The sequence below is a fragment of the Mastomys coucha genome, unplaced genomic scaffold (assembly GCF_008632895.1).
Source record: "Mastomys coucha isolate ucsf_1 unplaced genomic scaffold, UCSF_Mcou_1 pScaffold3, whole genome shotgun sequence".
In the NCBI taxonomy this organism is placed as follows: Eukaryota; Metazoa; Chordata; class Mammalia; order Rodentia; family Muridae; genus Mastomys; species Mastomys coucha.
In genome coordinates this window covers 38089983-38103431 of record NW_022196909.1, presented here as the reverse complement: position 1 = coordinate 38103431, position 13449 = coordinate 38089983, and the positions used below count along the sequence as shown (strand labels likewise).

General features: G+C 38.1%; 1 protein-coding gene across 13 annotated transcripts in view; it reads right to left on the bottom strand.

The window, feature by feature from the left end:
* The window catches only part of Pcdh15 (protocadherin related 15), a 1206525-nt gene extending 1205215 nt beyond the window's left edge, over nucleotides 1–1310 (bottom strand). For all 13 annotated transcript variants that reach the window (XR_004112186.1, XM_031346915.1, XM_031346916.1 and 10 more), the window contains exon 1: nucleotides 1222–1310. The gene's annotated coding sequence lies outside the window, so the exon portion shown is untranslated. The remainder of the gene's footprint in view (nucleotides 1–1221) is intronic.
* Nucleotides 1311–13449: the final 12139 nt, after the last annotated feature.

Here is a 13449-nt window from a genome sequence, read left to right as displayed (position 1 = left end):
CGCCTGCCTCTGCCTCCCAAGTGCTGGGATTAAAGGCGTGCGCCACCACCGCCCAGCAAGATTTTTAATTTAAGATAATTGATAGGATGATATGTACCTAGTATAAAGCTATCTTTTTATGTTGAGGCTTAAGGACTTTATCTTGTATATTTAAGATTGCTACACCTCTATATGCCCTTTACCACCAACACTATTTACCCAATGGAAAAATTAAATTATGCAGAAAATAATTTTTCAAATTTTAAATAGGCTGAAGAACTTGTTTCAAGCCAAAAATGATGTGAAGTGGGGTATTTCAACGGGAATACTGGCCAAATAAAGAATAACAGCTATTATCACATACATTCTGTTTTCCTGAATACTCTATGAAAGGCTCACATAGTATCCTTAAATAAGATTTACAGTCAGATGTGGTAGACATAAGTACCATCACTGCTCACAGTTTCAAGATTAGGTAGCTATTGAGAAATGTAATGTGAGTATCCTCAGTGGGATCTGAGCAGGGGTGAAAGGTGAGAAGGCTAGATTCCAGCTCTCTGTACTGCAGGCCAGTGGAAGAGATGAAATATGAGGTTCAGAGCTGTTTTAGGAAGTTGTAGTCTTGGACTACACATGGACCAGGCTCACAACTTTATTTCCAAAGCTTCTGTTGGAAATATGAAAATAAACTCCATAAGATCCCTACATTCAAGCAGGATGGATCAAAGTGATTCTCATTGCTGGGCAGCTCTAACAAAGGGCTATCCAAGTATATTCCTGGATCTTTACACATTTAAAGTTGGGATTTAAATAATGGAATTTGACATCAGAGCCAGCTTGGAAGGAGAAATTCTTGAAAACATATTTAATGTAAATTACAAGATTTAAGGACACTTTCAGTTTAGTCAGACAAAGATGTATGCCTTCTACAACTTTATGAAACAGGTATGTATTTATCTTCTCCAACACGTTGGCTTTCTCTTCACAGAATATGCTTTTGTATTTTGTACATGTACTTTTCTTTTCAATTTGTGAATTTGTTTGGTGTATGTGTATGTGTGTACATGTCCTTGTGCATGTGTGTGTGCATGTGTGTGTGTGTGTGTGTGTGTGTGTGTGTGTTGTAGTTGATGTGATCCTGGGAACCAAAACTAGATCCTCATGCATGCAAGGTCAGATCTCTACCTCCCTGACCTACATTCGCATGCCCCAAACAAAACATCATTTTTTTTTTTTACTTACAGAAGCTCCTCACTCCCATCATATAATGACAGTCCTGGTTTACTTTCCAAATGTATCTCTCAAGATTGTTGTAGTTGTCAATTCAAAATGCTGGAAAAAAAAAAGGGCTCAGCTTGATTCTTCTAATCTATTTTGAGAGAAATCACATTCTTCAAGTTCTGGGCCATTACACAATATGTCAATTGGCAGGTGTTGTGACAAGTACCTAACCCTGATCAACTTACATTGGCAGTAGACAGAAGCCAAGCATTTACATAGAGCAAAACAACACTCATTCTTGCAATTTGGAAAACAATCATTGAACATACGATTTTTTTCAAGTGTGCCCTAGGTATGGTTGCCAAAAAAAGAAGTCTACATTTCATGAATCTTATGTAAGAAGCTAGACAAAACCCCTGTGCTAATGTACTGAATATATTGAATGGTGTATGGTGATTACAGAGAAAATAAAAAGTGCTGACAGACAATGTAGTTATGTTATTTTAAATAGGGTGGACAGGTGGATATTTATCACAAAGGTCACATCCAAATATCTGCAAGAAGTATGCAAGCAAGCTACACTGATACCAGACAGAAAAGGCTTCCAGAGAGAAGGACAATAAATCAGATTTCTGTCTCCAGACATCTGTCAGTGTTCCAGGAACATCACACAGCCCGTTGAAGGCAGAGGGAGAAGAGCCAGTGGATAAAGGCAAATGAGCTGGGTTGTGCAAACCACTGTGCTGATTGTGGCTTTTAATCAGTGGCATAGTTAGCTACTGCAGGGTTTCCATCAGAAAAATCATATAATTTCATTTGAGGATTAATAGGTTTCTACTCCAGATACTCTGTTAGGGATATAAAAGCTTCAGGGAAAATAAAGAAAATAATTAGGTTATCATTCTCATCTGAGTGGGTGCTTACAGTAACCAGGAGTTGAGAATGAGAGAGGCCATTATATTCTGAAATCAGGATTGGCTCATTTTGTTGATAGAGTGTACTATGTACAAGAGAAAAGATATCCAAGGATCCAAGATTGTGGCTTCTTCAGCTACCTCAAAAGAACTGCTCTAAACCAACATGTTAAGAATGTAAGAGAAGCTTCTAGAAAGGCCTATTCACAAGGATCCAAATTCTGGTGAAGTTAGAAGGTGATAATAAACTTTAAGCAATTACTTCTATGCAGACAAGAAAGATTTGGGAGCAATTAGAGACCAAGTTAAATTTTACATGGTTGAAAGAGATCATGAAGCAAACATTCCTAAAAGGTAAGAGTAAAAATCTTCTCATCGTTCATTTTTAAGCAGAAGATAAGAGTATGGCCATCCATCTTGAAGGCTGTGAGGCAGTGGATTGATATGATGTCACAAGGAATGGCATATGCCCAACAGCAATCACACTATTATTCTATTAACATTCTTTTCTCTTTTGGAAAATTTATATAAAACAGTTGGATCAGCACTTAGCACACACTAAAAGCCTGGTAAAGAGATTGAGGATTCCCTTAATACATCTGTCTGTTATATTTTACCCAAGTGACTCATCTCTGGGCATCATTTATCCCACTGTTTCTTATTAATATCTATGGAAATATCATCTATTCATCCTTATTCCTTCTTTATATGCAGGCTGGAAATTGATGGAGAATTCACCTTTCTCTTAAGAGCCTGGTCTCTTTTACTTCCAGCGTCTTAGTTGTTACTATAAAACACTTTCTTAATTTTCCCCAGAGGTTTTGTACTCGAGACCTGCTGAGATGTCCCCTTTTTCATGATCCGTGAAGCCCTTGGGAAGACTCAACTCCCTCTTCTCACCCTTTGACCTCCGTTCCTCATTTTCTCTGTATCCATAGGCAACATATCAGGAGGTAATTATAAACATCTTGACTCTTCCTCTTGCCATGAGAACCTTTGTTAGTTAATTTTCTGCAGCTGGGATAAATGCCTAAGAAAAGCAGCTTGAGATAGTAAAAAGTTGTTCTGGTTTCGAATTCTGAGCGCATTCTATTATGGAGGGGAGTTTGATATGCCTGGAGACATTGCATCCACAATGCAACCCAACGGAGAGTAAATGAATGCTGGTCTCCAGCTCACTTTCTCTTTATTGTTCAACTAGGCGATGGTGCTGTCCACATACAGGGTAGATTGTCCCTCCTCTATTAACCTAATCCATAAACTCACAACCTTACTCAGAGATCTGTTTCCATGGTGATTCTAAACTCCATCTAGTTGACAATCAAGATGGACCATCAGATGTTACTTCTATTCTGGCTTCTCTTATGTGGTCACTCATCTACAAACATGGATTGACAGTCACATGTGGCAGCAGCTGAAGGGGGTGCTCAAGTGTAGCTTGTTATGTATTTGTTTAACCTGATGCTTGGATTCTTTTCATTTGATTCCAGCTTCCAGGCTCTTTCAGAATAAAAAGTCTTCCCAACCCTTTCCTGAACCTGTTCTAGGCTATATTTCTCCTGTTCCTTCATTTGACTTCCTAGAACCATCCCCTAAACCATATTTTAATCAATGTTTGGAAACTTTAAAATATTTTGAAAGGTCTAAAAATGCCACATGAAGCAGAGACCAAAAATACATACTTAAAACCTTTCTCATTAAGGATCTTAAGATTATGTGTATTATACTTATGTTACACTAAATTGTTTAGTGTCTCTATTGTGCATTAGAAATTTTATCTGTAGAAATATTCCCTTGATATTTTCCAGGAGACACAGCAGGCAGGACCATAGAACACTAGATGAACACTAGTCGTGACTTCAACATTCCTAAAACACAATTCCTTACATATAAGGTTATCTTTTGCTTGTGTAGCTAAATACTAAACTATAAGAGGATAGTTGTAAGTAGCATTTCCTATGCTATGTTTTGGGGAATAATATTTTTTATGATAAGGTAAATGTACTGGCTGGTTTTATGTCAACTTAACACAAGCTAAAGTCATCAGAGAAGAAGCTTCAGTTAAGGAAATGCCTCCATGGGATCCAGCTTGAAGGTATTTTCCTAATAAGAGATCAATGGGGGAGGGCCCAGCTCATTGTGGGTGGTGCCACTCCTAGGCTGCTGATCCTGAGTTATATAAGAAAGCAGGTTGAGCAAGCCACGAGAAACAAGCAAGTAAGCAGTATCCCTCCATCACCTCCTGCCTCCAGGATCCTGCCTTCTTGGAGTATCTGTCTTGACCTTCCTTCTATAATGAAAAACAATATTTGGAAGTGTAACCCAAATAAACTCTGTTCTCTTCACATTGTTTTTTGGTCTTCTCGGCAATAGAAACTCTAAGACAAGTTGTTACCAGTATAGCAAGGTAATTGCTTTAACAGACCTAACCAAGTTATTTTGGGGAAGATTGTGGAAGGACCCTGGAAATTTGAGCTTGGAAAGCCATTGAGTGTTGCGAGCTTAGTGAGCTATTTTGTAGGAGCTTGGAAGACAAGAATGTTGAAAACATTGTAGATGATGGAGAACTGTTTTGTGAAGTATCAGAGGGAATTTTAAAGACCGTCAGTGCCATTTGCTATTTTGATTTAAGATTCTGTGGTTCTGCTTAGTCGGGGGAGAAGGATCAGATGCTTAACAAGATACCAGAACTACTAAAGCGAAAACATTTAGGATACTCAGTGCTGGTCAGCTGGAGCTGAGATATTTGTAGTGAGTATTAAAGAGTCCAGAATTATTGACATGAAATGTTCCAGGAAGGTTTCTTGAGATTCAGCACACAGAAGCTGTGTTCCATATGTGATCAAGGTTGTGTCATTTACTGTGCCAAATGTGATAGGATAAAAGGCATACAGGTGGTACTGGATTTGAAGGCAAAAAGAGGTCATGGAGAGCAGTTGAGGTTTGGCACTACGAGAGTCCAGGAGAAGCCATTGGTAAAAGTTCAGCCTCAACTGAAGTCCCACGACTGAAGAGGTCATACAAAGAATTTGAGTCTTGGGACCATGAAGAGAATCTATGAAAAGCTGTTGATGAAAATGCAGCCCAGTTGCACCAGAAGACCCCCACATTTTAGAGATACCAATACCATAGGATGACTACCATGAAGAGAAGCAGCAGTGGATTCAAAAGAGCTGGAGCCTAGAAGGTGTATATGCTATAGAGGGCAGAGCCAAAGGTTATTTTGAGGAGCCCAGAGGATTGGGAGTGGGTTCCAGGCATTGGACAGTAGGAGTTTGATTTTTGCCTTGATTTGATTGTGACTGTCCTCTGATTTCTTCCTCTTGAAGTAAGAGAGTATTTCACTGGAGCCCACAGTTGAATGACTTCAAATTTTAAAGAGTTTGGGTTTTAAAAGAAATAGGCTATTTTAAGGGTACTGAAATTTTAATGTGTTTGAGTTTGTAAAGACTGTAGGATTTTTAAATATATTATTTTTTATTCATTTTACTTCCAGATCACAGCCTCCCGCCATTCTCTCCTCCCAGTCCCACCTTTACACATCCCTTGCCTCATTGCCCCCGCCCCCCTTCTGCTAAGAGAAGGGAAGTCCTCCATAGGTACCACATCATCCTGGGATATCTAGTCTGAACAGGGCTACGCAAATCCTCTTCCACTGAGGCCCAACAAGGCAGTCTAGATAGGGGAAGGGAATCCAAGGGCAGGGAATAGAGACTGACACAGGGCCCACTTCTTCACTTGTTTGAGGACTCACATAAAGACCAAGATGCACATTCACTACAAATGTAAAGGGTTCTAGGTCCAGCTGCTACGTGTTCACAGGTTGGTGGCCGAAGCTCTGTGAGCCCCATGGTCTCAGGTTAGTTTACTCTATAGGTCTCCTTGCAGCATCTTTGACACCTCTGGATGACTTCTATCCCCTACTCTACCACAAGACTCTCCAAAGTCTGCCTGATGTTTGTCTGTGGGTCTCTGCATCTGCCTCTGTCTGCTGATAGATAAAGCCTCTCAGGAGACAGCTATGCTAGGCTCCTGTCTGCAGGCATAGCAGAGTACCATCAATAGTGTCAGATGCTGACTCTCTTACATGGGATGAGTCTCAAGTTGGGACAGTCATTGGTTGGCTGTCCTCTCAATTTCTGCTCCATCTGTTTCCATGCACATCTTGCAGGCAGGAGAAAGTTTGGGTTAAAGATTGTGTGGGTGGATTGATGTTTCTCTCCCTTCTCTGGCAGTCTTGCTTGGCTACAGAAGGTATCCACTTTAAGCTCTGTAACCCTCTCTGGTAGAAATCTCAGCATGGGTCACCCTCATAGACTCCCTGTATCCTCCCTGATCCAGGGCCTCAAGATAGTCACCAGAGATGCTCCTCACTGATTTCTATTCTTCCTCCCAGCCTTCTCCCAGCACCTGCTCACTATCACTGCCTGCCTCCTTTATACCACCCCTTATCCAGTTCCCTCTCTCTCACCACCTTTAATGACTACTTTGTCTCCTCTTCTGAATGTGATTCCTGCACCGTCCCTTGGGACTTCCCTATTGCCCAGGTTCTTTGCTTCTGTGGATTGTAGATGGCTAGTGTCCACTTACAAAGGAATATATGCCATATGTGTCTTTCTGGCTCTGGGTTACTTTACTCAGGATGATATTCTCAAGTTCCATCCATTCGCACGTAAAATACCTGATATTTCTTGTTTTTAATAACTGAATAACACTCCATTTTGTAAATGGACCATATTTTCCTTAGCCATTTTTCAGTTGACGGGCATAGTGGTTGATTCCAGTTTCTGAATATTATGAATAAAGCTGATATGAGCAGAATTGAGTAAGTGTCCCTGTGGTAAAGGGAAGCATCTTTTGTGTATGTGCCCATGGGTGGTATAGCTGGGTCTTGAGGTAGAACTATTCCCTGTTTATCTGAGAAAATGCCAAATTGATTTTCAATGTGGTTGCTCAAGTTTGTACTCCCACCAGCAATGGAAGAATGTTCCACTGGCTCCACATCCTAGCCAGCATGTGCTGTCACTTGAGTTTTTAATATTAGCAATTCTGATGGGTTTAAGATGGAATCTTAGGGTCATTTTGATTTACATATTTGATAACTAAGGACACTGAACATTTCTTTAAGTGCTTCTTGGTCATTTGAGATTCCTCTGTTGAGAGTTCTCTGTTTAGCTCTATATCCCGTTTTTCAATTGGGTTATTTGGCTTGTTGGTGTCTAATTTCTTGAGTTCTTTATATAATTTGGATATTAGCCCTCTATTAGATGTGGAGTTGATGAAGACACTTTCCCAATCTGTAGCCTCACATTTTGACCTATTGAGAGTGTCCTTTGTCTTACAGAAGCTTTTCAGTTTCATGAGGTCCCATTTATCAATTATTGATCTTAGAATCTGAGCCATTGGTGCTCTGCTCAGAACATTGTTTCTTACACTGATGTGCTCAAGGCTATTCCTTAATTTCTCTTCTACTGGATTTAGTGTATCCAGTTTTATGTTGAGGTCTTTGACAAGTTTTGGGCAAGGTGATAAATATGGGTTTATTTGCATTTTTCTACATGTAGACATCCAATTAGGCCAGCACCATTTGTTGAAGATGCCTTCTTTTTTCCATTTTATGGTTTTGCCTTCTTGGTCAAATATCAAGTGTCCTTAGGTGTATGGGTTATTTCTGGGTCAATTCAATCCACTGATCCACCTGTCTGTCTCTGTACCAATACCATGCAGATTTTTATTCCTGTTGCTCTGCAGGACAGCTTGAAGTCAGGGATGGTGATCCCTCCAGAAGATCTTTTGTTGTTGTTGTTCAGAATTGTTTTAGCTATCCTGTTTTAATGTTGTTTTTTGTTGTTGTAGTTGATGTTGTTTGTTTGTTTGTTTGTTTGTTTTTTTCTGTAAGTTGAGACTTGGTCTTTCAAGGTCTGTAAAAAATTGTGTTGGCATTTTGGTGAGAAGTGCACTGACTCTGTAGATTGTTTTTGGTAAGATGTTCATTTTCACCATGTTAATCCTACTGATACATGAGCAAGGGAGATCTTTTATATCTTCTGATATCTTCCTTGACTTCTTTCTTCAGAGACTTGAAGTTCTTGTCATACAATCTTTTCCTTGCTTGGTTAGAGTCACACTGAGATATTTTTATATTGTTTGTAGCTATTTTAAGGGTTGTTGTTTCCCTTAATTTTTTCTCATTCCATTTATCATTTTTATAAAAGAGAGTGACTGATTTTTTTTAGTTGATTTGGCATTTTCCTGAAGATGTAGGAATTCTCTGATAGAATTTTTGGGGTTGCTTATGTGTACTATGTAAGAACCATGAGTAGTAATATTTTTCACTTCCTTCTTCCCAATTTGTATCCCCTTAATCTTTAGTTGTCTGATTGTTCTAGTTAGAAGAACTTTTAAATTATGATTTTAAAGCATGATATTGGGTTGTGATTTCATAGTGGTTTCTTTGTGCCAAGTTATCAAGGCTCAGATGTAGTTTGTGTCCATCTGTCATAAACTAGAGTCCTCAGTGAGGAAGGTGGCTCAGATAAGGAATTTTCTCAGTTAGTGAGTGGTGCCATCCCTGAGATGGGGATCCTGGTTTATTTTGTTGTTGTTGTTGTTGTTTGTTTGTTTTCTTTTCTTCTTCTTCTTTTTTTAATAAAAAAGCAGGCTCAGCAAGCCAGTAAACATTACCCCTCCATGACTTCTGCATTAATACCTGCCTTCAGGATCCTGCACTGTTTGTGTTCCTGTCCTGATTTCTCTCAATAGTGAACAACAATATAAACATATAAGACAAATAAACCCTGTTCTCCACAACTTCCTTTTCAGTTATGGTGTTTTGTTGAAGCAATAAAAACACTAAGACACCAGGTAATAGTTCAATAAGACCCAGAGACACATTTTCTTTTAGGAAATTTTTATGATCCATCAGACATTAACAGTAATGGGACTCTAAAGGCTCCAGCCACAGAAACTTATTTTAGGTCTTTTTTTTTCCATAGGATTTTTTTTTTAAATAAAGCAACATTGTCATTTTTGAGTTTACATATTTTGTAGGACTTTTTTGACAGTCAAATTTCACTATTTATTTAGCATGAGGAGGCATGAATACACAAAAAGGGTTTATACTTCTATGGCAAACTTCATTAGTAATTAGGTTTTAATACAGCTTTCCCTAAAATATATATTATATACATATAAATACTGACCTGGAGGATCGAAAAGCCCAGATCCTTGTTTCGGTCAGGCGAGCAATCTTACATTAAGTCTTCAGCTCTTTTTGGTTTGCTTTGTAGTTGTTTTACATTGAGACAGTCTGACTCACTTGCCCAGGGTGTCATTATCTCATTCTATATCCTAGACTGGCTTTGAAATTTGAAAATCTCCCACTTTAGCCTTCTAAGTAGCTGGGATTACATGCCTGAATCATCAGACCTGGCTAAAGTATATTTAAAAACATTAAATCTTTGCCCACAAGCTTCCTTTATCTGGACCTTTGAAAAGCTTAGAAATGAATGACAGGGCCAAGATATATATATTAATATTATTTTAGAGTGTTCAGATATACAAGAACAAATGTGTGGTCCCCCTTAGAGAAAAATACATCAAAGGGATGCTTAAGATGAATATGCGTTATTGAGATGAATAAGAAAGGAGCACAGGAAGCAGCTAAGAAAGTCCTCCAGGTAGGAAACATATACATTGAGGGGCCAGCTATTCCTTTTCATATTGTGTATTTAGGTATTCTTCTCATGCCTGCCCCATTTTCAGGCATCAGAGAACACAGGGTTAAAACTCTTAGATAATATTAAGTGTCCAAATGTAATAACTAAGTATAATATATTATGAAATAAGTATGTAAGTTTAATATTTAGATAGTATTAAATATCCCTATGTTAGGTGTCTGAGGCCCATTACCTGCTGTGTCTGGCTTCTGTTAAAGTAACATCAACCTATATCTTCTTTAATGATCAGGAAGGAAGATAATTTAGAAGTTAATAATGTCATTATATAAATGACAAGTATGTGCATAGGGCTATAGAAAACATAGAACTATAGTTACATGAATTAAATACAATGGGCAGTATCCAGTTTTTTTAAATGCAAATAGTAATAAAATGCAGTTATTAAAGTAGATTCTCAGGCTTTGAAATAGCTGTGTTTTCATTTAGTCTTTTGGATTTTTGGAAGAGCTGAGGATATTATATCAGTGTATGTGAGAAGTAAAGAGAGCTGAAGAGTTAAGTTGATGGCTTTACAACTGTGAAGGACAGTTGGGTAGAAAGAGCTACAAGAAAATTAAGAGAAAGCACATATAATTGACATTAAACAAATGGATGATACTATAATCACCCATGAAGGGTAAAAAGTAGCAACTTGAAAGACAAAATTAAGACTAGCCTTTTAGGGATGGGAGAGACAGCTCACTGGTTAAGAGCTCTGGCTGCTCTTACAGAGGACCTGGGTTTGGTTCTCAGTACCCACACCATAGCTCACAACCTTTTGTTATCCCAGTTCCAGGAGACCTGTTGTTCAATCTGGCCTCTGAAGGCACAAAGCACACATGTGATTCATGTGCCTAGAGCAAACATTCTTACACATAAAATAAAAGCAAATAAATTTTAGAAATTAGAAGTTTATAGAAAAAAATCATTCAAGAATATGATAAAGGAGATCAAAATAAAACAGAGAGGGAAAAGCAAGATGGATTAAAATTAACATATAAATGAGTTGCCATATATTATAACATCTTTATTTAACTAAAATAAAGTAGATGACTAATAGTGTGAAAAATTATTTACATTTTAAAAACTGGCTACATATTAGAAGATATATTTTTATAATGCAATTTTTATTGTGTAATAATAAGAAAATCACTTCCATATTCTGTACCAAATTTTAAACATGGTATTAATAGGCAAGTTTATTTTAATGAAAGAAATTAATTAACCTGTTGAGGAAGATTTAATGTACTTGCATAGAAAATTACATACAAGTCATGTCCATCCTATAAACTAGTGGCGAGCTATTCTCTACACAAGTAAATGCACCTTGGTGTTTTGAGAGGCACATTCTATTCAAGACTCTCAGCTGGCCATCCATCACTTTGCTCTATAAAATGAAGGTGAGCCACTCCACTGTGGGAATAACTATATAATACCTCTTTAAAGCCCAGAGTCAGAGGGGAACTATGGCAATCCTCACACCTTGCTGTCAGCCCTGAACTCTATCAATCAGAGCTATACCGTGGTAGACAGGTTTAATCTGTAATTCACATTACCTCCAAAACTCATGGGTTGAAAAAAAACCCAGGTGTATCTAAATATTTTTTTCCAATGATGCATTGTGTGTGATTTTTCTGGTCCTCTTGTGAAGGCATTGCATTTTCTACTATAATTTATTCCACCTGTGTTTATGTTTAATAATTTCTTCCAAAGTCTGATAGGGAAACATTCAGTGTCTAGAGAAGAAATTTTCAAGATATACATAAATTCAAATAAACATTATGGTATTTTTATTACAGTACATTACTTGTATTGATATGGTAGTTTACAACAGCATTTTGTAATTGTGGAAACACAAGAATATCTACCCCAATTAACATCCATGACTCATAGCTTATAACTCCGTTGTCCCATTTAACAACCTTGGATGCGACCAAGGAGGTGGCTCAGTGGATAAAATTGCATACAGTCAAACCTGATGACCCCAATTGGATCCCTGGATCCTCCATGTTAGACTGCATTCAGTGAAACCAAATGTATCATTGAGTCTCTTGCAACGTCAAGAAGCAGTATCATTTTCTTGTCTGAGTGGGTGTCAGATGAGCAGGAACCCTATAGCAGATAGGAGCATATGAAGGAAGGTGTAGCCTAGTGTTTGTGTTATTTCTGAACAAAAGGCATAGACCAGAGGTCCAGGAGAAGCTGTCACATTATAGAAGCAACTGCTCTTAGAACCAAGGGGAAGATGGAAGTTGACAGTGGATCTTTTAAACTAAAGGGAGGATGTTGCTTCTGAAAATTCAAAGCTGTGCCATCTGATGTGGTGATCCTGCAAAGGTCTGCAGTATGTACACTGCTTGTTTGCTGTTCAAGCTGGGAAACCATCTTAGTATCATCATGGGTGTTAAAACCCTTAAAACCTATAAAGTAATGAAATAAAACTAATTTTTGATGGCTTATATTAGTAATTCTCAACCTCCCGAATGCTGCAACCCTTTGATAGTTCCTCATCTTGGGGTGACCCTCAACCATAAAATTATTTTGTTGCTACCTCATAACTGTAAGTTTATTACTGTTATGAACTGTCATATAAATAGCTGATATTCAGAATATCTGATATATGAATCCTGTGAGAGGGTTGTTCAACCTCCAAAGAGGTTATGACCTCCAGGCTAAGAACCTCAGGTTTCACATAAAAACACATAATTTTTCAGCTTATTATACTGTTTTTAGGAAAAATTAATGGTTTACTTTAGCCATGCCATTGTTGGCATCCAAGACACAAAACATCTAACCACCTTAAGCTACTAGCTTAATGGAAAGGCTTTATATGTAAAAGGCATTTGACTTGTACCTCATTACTACATTGGTAACATCCAATCCATACTACTGAACTAGCCAAATCTCTCACTGAAATAATATAAAGTGATACAGCAAACCTATCTCAACTTTGGAAATACTGTGCGTGTTTGTGTGTGTGCGTGTGCATGTGTGTGTGCGTGTGTGTATGCGAGTGTGCATGCATGTACACATGCGTGCATATACATGCACATTCACATAGAGTGTCCATACAAAGTGTACTTTGCTGTGAATAACAAAGGTTAGTATTAGGTTTCTCTTTCCACCACTCTTCATCTTATTTATAAAAGAACGGTCTCTGACAAACTTGGAGCTCTTTCACTTGTCTAGGCTGATTGACTTGTTAACTTCAGCATTCACCTATCTCTGCTTCTCCAACATTAGGATTAGAAATGCACTCAACCACGAAGAGTATTTTACATGGCTCCCAGGGGTCTAAATTCGGATCTTCAAGCTTTTGTGGCAAGAATTGTACTGACTTAGCCATCTCTCCAGCCTCTAGAAAGATTTTCATAAATATTTTATGAATTGAATATCAAAATGTTCTACTTCTTTGATTCACAATAGCTAAGTGTGTGTTTTATATGCAAGATCATAATATCCAAATCATACAAAACAATAGATTCGCCGGTCTCTCTGGGCTAGTGTCCTGAGCAGACCTTGGACGCAAGCTCTGAAGCCAGTCCCACAATACCCAGAGGAAGCTCCACTCCCAGGCACTCTGAAAATCTCAGGATCAGAGGTGAGGAAGACATAAT